Below are 12,907 nucleotides of genomic sequence, written 5' to 3'. Positions count from 1 at the left end.
CAGCCCTCCCTTTTTAAAAAGAACATTGCTTTTTGTCTAGTGAGATGCAAAGTCATTGGAAGGTTTCGAGCAGAGGAAGGACGTGACTTTCCTTAGGTTTTAGAAGGAGAACTCTGAATGCTGTGATGGGCTGCACCTCGAGGGGAACGGGCAGTGGAGACTCTATAGCAATAGTCCGGGAGGGCAAAGATGAAGGGTTGGCTCAAGGTGGGAGAAATGTTTGGACAGGAATATATTGTGATTGTGTGGCTGACAGGACTTGCTGACAGACTGGATGTGGGTGGGAGAAAGAGAGGTCAAGGATGATTCTTAGCTTTTTAACCTGAGCACCTGGAAGAAAACAAGTGCCACGTCCAGAAATAGGGAAGGCTGGGGGAAGTCAATATGGCTGTGGAGGCTTCATTACTCACTTGGGACTTGTTATGTTGGAGACACCAATTGTAGGTTCAAGTGGAAACGTTAAAGCAGGAGTTGGAGAGACCAGTCTGGAGTCCAGGGGTGAGGCCCAGGAGACTGGAGACATCTGCATGGGTAAGATGGGATTTGAAGCCTTGGGACTGGTTGGGATCAACTAGGGAGTGAGGGGAGATAAGGAAGAAACAAGGGCAAAGGTGAGGCCTGGGGAACACTGGGGTTTAAAGGGGGGAAGGTGAGGAGGAACCTACAAAGGGGACCGAGAAGGGCCGTCATCTCCTGAATCAGAACCAAGACAGAGCCGTCCAGGAAGCCGAGAGAGGAAAGTCTTCATAATGGAGGGTGTGATCCAAGGTCTGAACACAGGGCTGCTCTTTCAAGGCAGGTGGACCTGACTGGTGGTTCGGTTGGGTAGAGATGGCTAGTCAGCAGGAGAGACTCCACTGGGGCCATAGGGGCAAAAGCTGATGGGAAAGGGTTGAAAAGGAATGGGAGGAGGTAGTGAGTAGGACCAACACTTTTGAAGACGTTTCATGGTAAATAGGGGGAGGGAAGGGTGGAGTGGGGCAGGAAGGGGGGCTTCAGGGGGAATATGAGTTTAAGGGAGGTGTTATAGCAGGTGTTGGATGACGGGAGCAAGGATTCAAGTGAAGAGGAGTTCTTGATAATGCAGGAGAGAAAAGGAACAATTACCGAGCAGTGATCTTAAGAAGGTGGGGAGGGATGTGGTGTTGGCCTGTGATATGGTCCCATACAGTCCATCCATAACGGCAGAGAGGGAGAACATTTGGGCCCACATCAAGATAAGTGGGCTGATTTAGCTTGGGGGGTGTGTGGAATTCCTCCACCAACAAGAGTGCAGAAGGGGAGAGAGCGCTGAGTGTCAGAGGAGATAAAGGAGGGGTAGAACAGCCTTCCAGGAGAGATGGAGAATGAATGGGAGAGGGAAGCGCGGGGGGTGGCCCGGCCCCCGTTGCGGGTCATGCATGTAAGAGAAGCCAGTTGTCACGGTTGTGAGTTTTCCCCCAACCTTCTTCAGCTGTTTCCGTGCAGGTGCAGAATGGGCTAAGAGTTGGATTTCACCCAGAATGGGGTTTTAGCCCAGAAAGTCCACAAAGAAGGAAGAGAGCAGTGGCATCCCGGGTGAACATGAGGCGGGTATCATGATGGACCGCAGAGCCCAAGCCTGATAGGATGGGACAGGGGTGTAGAAGAGTGAACAATGACAGTCAGTAAATGTGGAGGTTACAGGAAGGTCAAGGAATTGGTGGATTTGGGGTCCCCAAAGGACTGAGCTAGAAAGGTACTGGGTCAGAGAGAGAGATGCTTGATATTGAGCTGGTGGAGGTGATGTTGCTATTGGAATCGAGGAGAGTCTGAGCCCGGGAGTGTGCACTAAGACGGGGTGTGGACAAGATCCCTCGTGGAGGGGTGGTCGAGGAAAGGAGCAGCTGGGAATGAAAAGGGTTATCTTCACAGAGATGGAAAATGTCAAGAATTATTACAGGTGAGCGAGATATTGAGTCTGGTAACAAAATCTTCAAAAGCTGAGGAGCAGGATCTCCAGGTCTGCAGAGGATGCAGCGAGAACAGGGGTGTGGACAGGAAAACCTGAATTCTGGGTCTCCAAGCACTGAATGGTTTGAGGAGAAGAAAAGCAAAGAGCTCAGGTAGCCCAAGTCCATGCTGGTAGACTTGGGTGTCACAGGGAAGAAGCCACCCCTTGAGAGAGCCGGAGGGGAAGCTGTGTCCCCAAGGGCAAACCCAGGGTCAGTTGGAGCAAAATGATGCGGGGACATTCAGAGGAAGGGGTGAGGATAAAGGAGACTTTGCCACAAGGGACCAGAAGGCCCTGGAGGAATGTTGGGGGTATTGAGGATGGGGCTGGAGATCGGGTCGAATAAGTACCTGGGTTTATGGTATTGGTTATTCAGGACCAGGCACTGTTTTAACCACTTTGCATGTATTTAATCATGTACCCTATGGGGTAATTACTATTACTATCAGACTAATTTTCCAGGGCAGCAGATTGAGGTACAGAAAGGTAAATGACTCAACCAAGGTCTCACAGGGTTAGGGCCAACTTTCAGAACTAAGCAACTTCCTCAGGACCATGTCAGCAAACCACAGCCCAGAGGCCAAATCCAGCCTGCCAATGGTTTTGTATGACCCGCAGGCTAACAATGGGCTTTACAGAGGGAACCTTCACCATCTCGTGGAGGACAAGAAACATTACTATGAACTCCAATCAAGCAATGTTATTCTCCAGAAGAATTCCATTCTTCTCACTCACAAACCTATATTGAAAAAAAAATTATAATCAAGTATTGTTATATTTGGAAGTTCATCAATTGAAATTTTGTTTTCTCTCTTGTGTAAGTATCTACATAATATCCTTAGTTTTGCCTCTTGGTCCACAAAACCTAAAATGTTTCTATCTGGTCCTTTACAGAAAACGTTTGCCCAACTCTGTATTCTATTCCAATCTCTCTCAGGAGAGGAAATGCTCAATAAATGTCAAGTCGTTATTGCTGATGTTGTTATTTTCATCATCTTTGGCACCTAATTCATAGGACTGAAAACAACCTGGTTGTAAGTTATCTGTGGGTGGTGTCACCCAAAAGGTATTAAAAAATAAATGTTAGCTATTGAATGAATGGGTGAATGAATGAATGAATGAGTGGTGGGAGGAGGGAAGGAGGCAAGAAGTGGGGGTGGGCATTGATAGCATCTTTCACCAAGACAGAGAGCATATCAAGACAGGGAGGGTCAGAAGCGGTGAGTTCAGTTTCAGAAACTTTATTGGAGGTGAGAGTCGATTAGGTCAGCATAAACCCAGGGAATGCTATTTGAATCTAAGCAAATCCACCATTGTCCTCGGTATCTGACCCCTGAGAGAAAATTCCATAGCTATGCAGAAAGCCCTGTATACCTCTGGGATATTTTTATAGGGAGTATAAAAGAACTGGGTGTGGTTGGGCAGATGGGGAGAAGATTCTGGAAGGCTGGACCTTTGAGAAGAGTTTATCAGGAAAGACCAGTATTTATCGGGTTCCAACCAAATTAAACACAATGTGCTGGGGCCCTTATGTAATTATCCTCACAATTCTGAGAAAGAGGTATTGTTATTCCCATTTTGCAGATGCAGAAACCGAGGATGGGAATAACTGTAACCTGTCTCAGGGCTCACATCTCGGAAGCAGCCAATCCAGGCTTTCTATCAGCTCCTCTGACCGCCAGTCACCCATTTGCTTCTTCATGCAACCTACGGGGCAGGCAAGGTTCTAGGCCCCAAGATTCAACAATGAAGGGCCAGCTTCTTGGAGCTCAGAGCCCAGTGGGGAAGACAGACAATAGGCACGTAACCAACACACAAACACATGCTGTGAAGGGTAAGATAATTAGAGAGTGACCAGAGATGGAGACCACAAGAGTTGGGAAGTTCATGGGAGACCACTCTGAGTCCAGAGCTGATGAGCTAAAGGAAGAATGTTCTAAAAACAGCAAGGGCCCTGAGGCGGGAATGAGCTCCAACAAGTTGAAGATCAGAAATGAGGCCGCCGTCCTTGGACAGTGCCCAACAGGAGGAAAGGTACTCCCGTCTTGTCAAAGGAAGTGCCCCCAGGTGGAGTGAGCTTCGTGTCAAGGTTTCAAGAAAGGCTGAAAGCTGGCTGGGACTGGTCTCCTTTGGGATGGATCTTTCTTTTATTATTTGTAATCATTTCTTCTATGCCATTTTTTCCCCTCCTCTTCTTTTTCTTTTGTGTTTTTTGGCCCTGAGGTCTCACTGGTTATAGAAGAATAATCCACGTTGAAATGAATTGCTCTGGGAATTCCCTGGCAGTCCAGTGGTTAGGACTCCGCCCTCTCACTGCCGAGGGCCCGGGTTTGATCCCTGGTTGGGGAACTAAGATCCCACAAGCCGTGCGGCACGGCAAAAAAATAATAATAATAAAAAATAAACGTCTTGAAATGAATTGCTCAGTTGTCAGGAAAACATAATATCTGCTTTTTTTAAAAAAATTGCCACATAGTTACCAAGACTTGGAACACCATTATTTATGGAAATGAGGACTGTGGTGAAATTAAGGGCTCATAACCTCAGCCTTGTACTCAGGAGCTGCGTCCCTGGATGACTGAGCCTCCTGACCACGTATACCAAATTTGGTGCATTTTCCTGGCGAGAAGCTCTCCTGAGATTCTCAAAGGGCCTTTGTGCCCCTCCCACTGTCCTACATCTAAACTCTCCATCAGGGTTTCTTTTTTTTTTTTTTTTTTAATTTATTTTATTTATTTATTATTTTTGGCTGCGTTGGGTCTTCATTGCTGCATGCGGGCTTTCTCTAGTTGCGGCGAGAGGGGGCTACTCTTTGTTGCGGTGCGAGGGCTTCTCATTGCGGTGGCTTCTCTTGTTGTGGAGCATGGGCTCTAGGCACGCAGGCTTCAGCAGTTGTGGCACGTGGGCTCAGTAGTTGTGGCTCGCGGGCTCTAGAGCGCAGGCTCAGTAGTTGCAGTGCATGGGCTTAGTTGCTCCATGGCATGTGGGATCTTCCCGGACCAGGGCTTGAACCCGTGTCCCCTGCACTGGCAGGCGGATTCTTAACCACTGAGCCATGAGGGAAGTCCCTCCATCAGGGTTTCTTAAGCTTCACACTATTGACAACTTGGGGGTGGATAATGCTTTGTCCGGGGGCTGCCCTTTGCATTATGGGATGTTCAGCAGCATCCCAGGACTCTATTCACTAGAGGCCAGTGGCACCCCGTCCCTTCAGTACGACAACCAAAAACGTCTACAGACATTGCCGCATGTCTGCTGGACAGGGGGAGCAGAACTGGCCCCTGGTTGAGACCCTCTGCTCTAGATGGCTCATGGGGATACTGAGGCATGAAATATGACAACAGCTGCCAGCCCTGATGCATGTCGGCCCTGTTACCCTGTAGCACTGTTCCCCTCCCCACTTTCAAGCAATCCTTCCTAAGCCACGGTCCTTCCCAGAGGGCCCCTGACTCTGAGATTAACGACGCTTACCTTGACCAACCGAAAGAACTCTTCAAAGCATCCAAGGAGATCCTGTACCTGCCACCTTGCACCTGCAAACGTGCACTATGCACTAACAGCACTCGAGGAATCACGATAAGTGTCATCGTCACCACAAAGAGAAGCTATTTTAATAAACACTTGTAAAATATTGATCCCATCAATCAATATTTTAGACGGAACTCTTCTTAAGTGTGGGGCAGATTACACACTCTGTATCTCATCATTCTCCTTGTACCACTACAACTTTATACTTGCTCAGCAGCTATTTCCTGAATACCTGCTATGTGCCAAGCCCTGAGGTCCACAGGGCAACCCAGCAGTGAGTGGCACCCCCATCATTTGCTGTCTTTATTTACCCTGCTCTGTTGTTTTCATAGCAGAAAATTTTCATACCAGACACTGTATTCTTTGCATATTTATTTGTCTCATCCACTAGAAAGAAGCTGGGATTTTGGACTGTTTCTTTCACTTCTAAATCCCAGCCTTTAGAACAGGGCTTGGCTCACAGCAGGGATTTTTTTGGAGAAGTCTGTTGAACCTTAAAAGAGAAATCTGGGGTGGAGATAGAACTTGGGGAGACACCGGTTAATAGGTGGTTTAGAAACTGCAGGAGCAGATGATCCCTGGGGAGAGAGTATTCAGTAAGAGGTGACAAGGTCCTTGGGGCTTTCGATGTGGTCCCAGAAAGGAGGCAGAGCCCAGAGGGGTGAGTGATGGGTAACGGAGGGGCTTTCTCCAGAAGGGAAGCAGGACTTGTCTACACTCCTGAGTATCTCGATGCTGCTGAGAGATGAAGATAAGGGCTGGAGAAAATGCCTATTGTATTTAGAGATAAAGGCCAGGAGGCCAGGGAGCGCCCTTGGTGACATGTGTAAGGACAGTTTCCACGGATAATGGAGGCCAAAATGAGGGGAAATGAGGCTATGGTAGCAAAAGCCTTTCGATAAGGAGGATATTAAGGAGAGGAAAGAGATGGGACAGTAGCTCGAAGGGAATGGGGGGCAAGGCAGTATTATTATTATTTTTTAAAGATGGGAGAGATTTAAATGTTGGAGGGAAGGATACAATTCAAAAGGAAAGCTCGAGGGACTTCCCTGGTGGTCCAGTGGTTAGGGCTCTGTGCTTCCACTGCAAGGGGCACGGGTTCAATCCCTGGTCAAGGAACTAAGAAAAAAAAAAGGAAAAGGAAAGCTTGAGTCTTCAAGAGGGAGTTGGAGTAAGGAAGGTTCTGAAATGTCAGGAGGGGCTGGGAGACGGGGCTGGTCTCAGGTGGAAGGTCCTTTAACAGGAGGAGAGAAGCTGAAGACCTTCCAAGGGTGTGCAATCCCTCCACGGTGGGTCCCTGCCTCTTCTCCAGCTCGTCTCCCATCTCCCTCCTTGGCCTCTCATCCACTCTGCTCTGCCACCTGCTCCCTTGCCTTTTTTCAAGTCCTCTAACCAGGCTCCTCTGTCTCGCTTTTTCCTCTACCTGGGACATGTGCAGAGATCCATGGGGCTCAGTCCTTCACTTCTTCGGTCTCTGCAGTTCCATCCCTTTTTCAGAGATCTTTCCTGACACCCCCCTGCCTCCCTTGGGTATTGGCATCCTCCTGCTATCAAGGCCCTTGTTATCATAAGCATCACGCCCTTGTCCTGCTCGGGTTTCTCCGCACAATCCAGCAGCGTATCATGCATTTTGCTCGTATTTATTCCTTATCTGTCCCCTCTTAATGCCTTTGTCCTGTTTACTAAGGTAGGGTGTAGTCCCACCGCCTGGTACAGTGCCAGGCAGATATGCCTGAGAATGGATCTAGGGATAAGTGGTTTACATACTGGGCTGGGGCAAGGTGGGGGTGTCCCCTTCTGATGGAGTCCCCTTCCCGCACGATGAAGGGCATGAGATCATGACTTGTGGTGATGGGGTGTGGATTGGGGAGCAGCTAGTCAGAGATTTGAGGACTTGTGAGACTAGGTTAGGGAGAAAGTGGAGAGTTGGTTTAATTTGGGGCTGTGCATCAAGGGTTTGGGGGAGGAAATTCATAAGGGTCTTGACGAGAGTGTTGCTGGAATGAAAGTCTCTGCAAGCTAGGTGAGGAAGAGTTAGGGGAAACACTGACTGAAACCGCCCACCCTCGCCAGGCAAAGACAGTAACAATTTGCGTGAGTTATTTTACAGAGGAGATCCTGGTAAGGAACAGAGAACTAACAAGCCACCACCAACTGGAAGAACTGGGGAAAGGCCAAAAGGAGAGAGGAGACGCCAGTCCACGCCTCCTACCAACCTCCCAGAATCCTTCTGCCTGGAATCCATCTTGGCTGAGTGATGCGTGCACCACCAGAAAGGACCCTGAGTCAGAATGATTGGCCAGAGACAACCCGGAAACGAATCACATCACCGTAAAACCTGAGACTGCGAGCCACGTGGCAGAGCAGTCCTCCCGGGGTCCCTTATCCTCCCACTCTCCACCCAGTTGCCCCTTCCCAATAAAGGCTCTTGCTTTGTCAGCACGTGTGTCTCCTCGGACGATTCATTTCTGAGGGTTAGACAAGAGCCCACTCTTGGCCCCTGGAAGGGGTTCCCCTTCCTGCAACAGAAGGATGAAAACTAGTTTGGCAGAAATACCAGAAAATCCCAGAGTAAGCAAGAAAGGAAGGAGGAGAGGGTGGGTGCTACGTACTATTCTCCCCGTTTTACAGATGAGAAAACAAAGGCACTGAAATGTAAAGTGACCTTCCGAGGTTCCCACAGCTGGGACCCAGTCTGCATTGGAACCCAGATCTGCCACATTCCATAGCCAGACTCCTCAGCCTTGGCTTTAAGGCATGATTTCAGGCCAGTCACCTAAAATGATTCTGGTTTCTGAGCCGGAAAATCAAAGGGAAGCATCCCCAGGTGGGGTTTTAGGTGTGTTCTAAGGTGGGACAAAAAAATCCCTTTTCGAGATTTCAGGTCTCTGAGATCTCTTTTGTTCTGCTTACATTTCAATATCCTCTGGATTATTTCTGTCTCCTCCCCACTCTCTATTTTTTAAATTCCTTTAGTGTTTTGCTTGAGGTCTGTTGGGTGTGGCTGAAAAAAATCTAAACTGGAGGCGTGGAAGCTTCTTGCTCAATTTATCAGGTGACTTAATATCACCAGTTATTATGATAATAGTTTCTCCGTCAAAGCTTTTGAGCCCTTTACATGTGTAAATGAAGCTCTTCTTTAAGGCAGCAATTTTTAACCTGAAGTCCAAGGTCTGTGGATGGGACCACGAAGCCTTTGCCATGGTATAACAAATTTTGTGCATACCGGCATATTCTTCTCCCAGGGAAAGAAGTCATAACTCTCATCAAATTTTCATGACCTCCCCACTTTCAGCCTCCAAGTCTCCACCAGCTTCTTTTCAGATCTTCTCCCTACCACAGGGCCTTTGCGCCTCCCTGCCTGGAACCCTCTGCCTTCCCTGATCTTGTTAATGACTCAAACTTGAGCCCTAGCTCAGGCATCTTGTCTTCAGTCCTGTCTCCCCTTCCTCCCTGACTAATTCAGGCTCCCTCACACATGACCCTTGGAGAACTGGATACCTCTCTACTAGCGTTTATCACAGCTACAATTTTGCTTATTTGTGAGTTTATATGACCAAGATCTACCTCCTCTAGACTAAAGGTGCCACCTAAGTAGGTGCCACATCTATTTTACCCAATCTTGTATCTCCAGTGCCTGGTATAGTGTGCCAGACACCTAGCAGGTACGCCAAGCTGTAGTCATTGGGCATACTCATGTGTCAGAAACATGGCTCAGACTGAGTTCCAGATCTGAAGACTGAGGTTCAAAATATACCATCTGGGCTTCCCTGGTGGCACAGTGGTTAAGAATCCGCCTGCCAATGCAGGAGACACGGGTTTGAGCCCTGGTCCGGGAAGATCCCACATGCCGCGTAGCAACTAAGCCCGTGGTCACAACTGCTGAGCCTGCGCTCTAAAGCCCGCGAGCCACAACTACTGAAGCCTGCACGCCTAGAGCCTGTGCTCCGCAACAAGAGAAGCCACCGCAATGAGAAGCCTGCGTACTGCAACGAAGAGTAGCCCCTGCTCGCCGTAACTAGAGAAAGCCCGCGTGCGGCAACAAAGACCCAAGGCAGCCATAAATAAATACATAAATTTATAAAAAAAAAACCCAAAAAACAAAATATACCATCTGTACCCATTTATCGTGTACCCAAACCCATGCCGTACACATTCGTTACTGCCCTATTTTTCCAAGAATACCTTTCATTTATCGAGATGATATTACATAGAAGTTGAGAGTGTCCTCTGGAATCAGACTGCCTGGATTTGACTCCTGGCTCTGTCTGCCATCTATGTGGCCCCAGTCAAGTTGGTTCAGCTCCCTCTGGGCCTCACTTACTCATCTGTAAAATGGGGATAATAATGCATACATTACACACCCATTACGAGGGTGACTGCAATCGAGTACACATGATGTGTACTCAAGTCAGCTACCCTTTCCATGTACCAGGCTTCACGTTAAGCTCTTACTGATTTTTACTCTGAGCCCCTAGAGATTATCAGCCCAAGTTTCAGGTGCATGCGTCTTTATTAACGTCTCAGAAAGCTTGAATTGGAGGTTGTAGGCACAATGCCTGAACAAAGTGCAGGAACCTCTCTTTACCGATGCATCTCCAACTGGCTAAATTCCGCTTTTCAAAGAGCAGTAATTATTTGCAAGAGATGGATGGCAGGAAGTGAATGAAGGAATAGATACATTCTCAAGATCCAACCACAGCTTGGACATCTTGGGGGCTGAGTGGGTCAGGGGATGAATTTATTGGCTTCCATGTCAGATGCTCTGTGGGTCATGAGATGTGCCTTTGGTCCTGACGTCAGCTAAGAGTGGATCTTCTGCAGGATTTGTCTGTCAAGCACATTTGCTGAAACATCTTGGCTTCATTACATTTATGAGTTTTAAAAGCATGTAAAATATTTTATGTGGTTCTTGCAAAAGGGTAGCAACATAAATAACCAGCTGGGATAGGACGATTTTCAAGAGATGGGGTCTGTTGGCTCACCAGTGTCAGCTCTGCAGACATCCCAAGTGTACAGAATATTCCATTTTCTCTTTCCTGCTCTGTGCCCAGGAGGCTGACCTTCGGGGACTATAGTCCCTGGCTCCTGTGACATCTGGGTTTTTGTTGGCTTCAGACAATAGGGAGCAGGGGCTGGAGATGGGAGGTCAGGAGATAGTGAGTTTGGGGTGTTGACCCTTTGGCCGGCCATGGTTCGGCAGCGGCTGTGTCCCTCTACTGAAGGCACAGCTCCCGTGGGGTGGCCCTCTCCGGCAGCTTTTGCCAGGTGCTTCTAACTGTTCCTTCCTGTTGCCTTTTCTGGCCTAGAGGAGGCAAGAGCCCCCTGCTATTGATAACCCCAGGGTGCTTCCCTACCCCTACTGGTTTCTCTACATCTGCCTGCACCTTTGTAAATACGTCCTTCATTAAACTCTCCTGTTAGCCTGTTGGAGTGAGCCGTCTAATTCTTGCTGGGACCCTGAAATGGGCTTACATATTAATATCGGATTAAGGTTAGAAATCAAACTCTTGGAGGAGCTTGAACTTTTATGTTGTGGTGGCTTCCTGTCCCAATGGGAAGAAAACGCTTCCTGTAGAGAGGTCAAGCTCAAAACTGTAGCCAAAACCCCCAAATATTTCATATCTATCAGGTACCTTTTACATATGAGGCACTAGAGGTGCAAGCTCTACATGATTTCAACTGTCCAGGAAACATCTATTTTAGCAGAGAAGACAAACAACTCAATAAGAAATCATCATATAGGAGGAGCATGGCTTAGTAGTTAAGAGTACTGGCATTAGAGTTTGCTAGGGCTGCTGTAACAAACCAGGTGCTTTAAACAGCAGAAATGTATCGTCTCACAGTTATGGAAGCTGGAAGTTCAAGATCAAGGGTGGGCAGGGTTGGTTCCTTCTGAGGGCTGCAAGGGAAGGGTCTGTCCTGGGCATCTCTCCTTGGCTTGTAGATGGGCGTCTTTTCCCTGTGTCTCTTCACGTCACCTTCCCTCTATCATTTCTGTCTCTGTGTCTAAATTTCCCCCAAATGACATGAGTCATTCTGGATCAGGGCCACTCTAATGCCCTCATTTTAACTTGATTACCTCTATAAAGACCCTATGTCCAAATAGGGCTACGTTCTGGGGGAGGGGGGGGAAGGATGACAACATATCTTTTTTGAGGGGACACAATTCAACCCATAACAAAGTCCAACACAGATGAGTTCAAATCCAGGCTGGGTCACCTGGGACAAGTTATTTAAACTATTCAGTGTTTCCATCTCATCATCTGAAAAATGGGGATAATGCTGCAATCACTTTGCAGGATGACAGCAAGCATGTTATGAAATAATGGGTGGGAGAATGCTTCAAAAGTGCCTGGCACATGAACAGTGTTGATTAAGGGTGGGCTTTTATTACTCTGGTGCTAAGGTGTTCTACTCCTAGGTGCCATCTCCATTTGGATGACTTCAAGCGTCTCAAATTTTCCTCTACCCAACTGGCTCCTTTTCCAATCTCACTCATAGGGAAAATGGCACCCAACAACCGAGTTGTTCAAGCCATCCATGATTCCTCTTTTCTCACCATCCCCATTTCACTCCATCAGTGAGCCTGACGGGCATCCCTCCAAGGACACGTCATATTCTGAATTTATTCCCTTCCTTCCCTCTCTCCCAGTTAGATCGCAAAACAAGTCATCAACGTCCTCTCTCAGACAGTATCTTCAACAAGGCAGTGGCCTTGCCTTCTATAACTCATCCTCTATACAGGAGCCAAAGGGGTCTTTTAAAAACATGGATCACATCATATGATATTGCTTATATGTGGAATCTAAAAAAATGGTACAAATGTATGGTGTAAATGTATTTACAAAACAGAAATACAGTCACAGATGTAGAAAACAAACTATGGTTACCAAGGGGGGAAGGGGGGAGGGATAAATTGGGAGATTGGGATTGACATATACACACTACTATATATAAAATAGATAACTAATAAGAACCTATTGTATAGCACAGGGAACACTACTCAATACTCTGTAATGACCTATATGGGAAAAGAATCTAAAAAAGAGTGGACAGGACTTCCCTGGTGGTGCAGTGGCTAAGAATCTACCTGCCACTGCAGGGGACATGGGTTCGGGCCCTGGTCTGGGAAGATTCCACATGCCACGGAGCAACTAAGCCCGTGTGCCACAACTACTGAAGCCTGCGCACCTAGAGCCCGTGCTCCGCAACAAGAGAAGCCACGACAATGAGAAGCCCAAGCACAGCAACGAAGACCCAATGCAGCCAAACTAAATAAATAAATAAACAAATATTTTTTTTAAAAAAAATTAAAATTAAAAAGAGTGGATATATGCACATGTATAACTGATTCACTCTGCTGTACAGTAGAAACTAACACAGCATTGTAAATCAACTATACTC

General features: G+C 47.5%; 1 protein-coding gene across 3 annotated transcripts in view; it reads right to left on the bottom strand.

Annotated features, from left to right (window-relative positions):
- The window catches only part of SALL4 (spalt like transcription factor 4), a 105,378-nt gene that overhangs the window by 31,028 nt on the left and 61,443 nt on the right, over positions 1-12,907 (bottom strand). Inside the window, exon 2 of one of the 3 annotated variants that reach the window (XM_082428362.1) lies at positions 411-571. The exons of the other annotated variants lie outside the window; for them this stretch is intronic. The gene's annotated coding sequence lies outside the window, so the exon portion shown is untranslated. The remainder of the gene's footprint in view (positions 1-410; positions 572-12,907) is intronic. 3 annotated transcript variants of the gene reach the window in all.

The sequence above is a fragment of the Balaenoptera physalus genome (genome assembly GCF_965194825.1).
Source record: "Balaenoptera physalus genome assembly, chromosome: 16".
Classification (NCBI taxonomy): domain Eukaryota; kingdom Metazoa; phylum Chordata; class Mammalia; order Artiodactyla; family Balaenopteridae; genus Balaenoptera; species Balaenoptera physalus.
The sequence above is the reverse complement of the archived record's forward strand: the minus strand, read 5'-3'. Positions and strand labels throughout refer to the sequence as shown.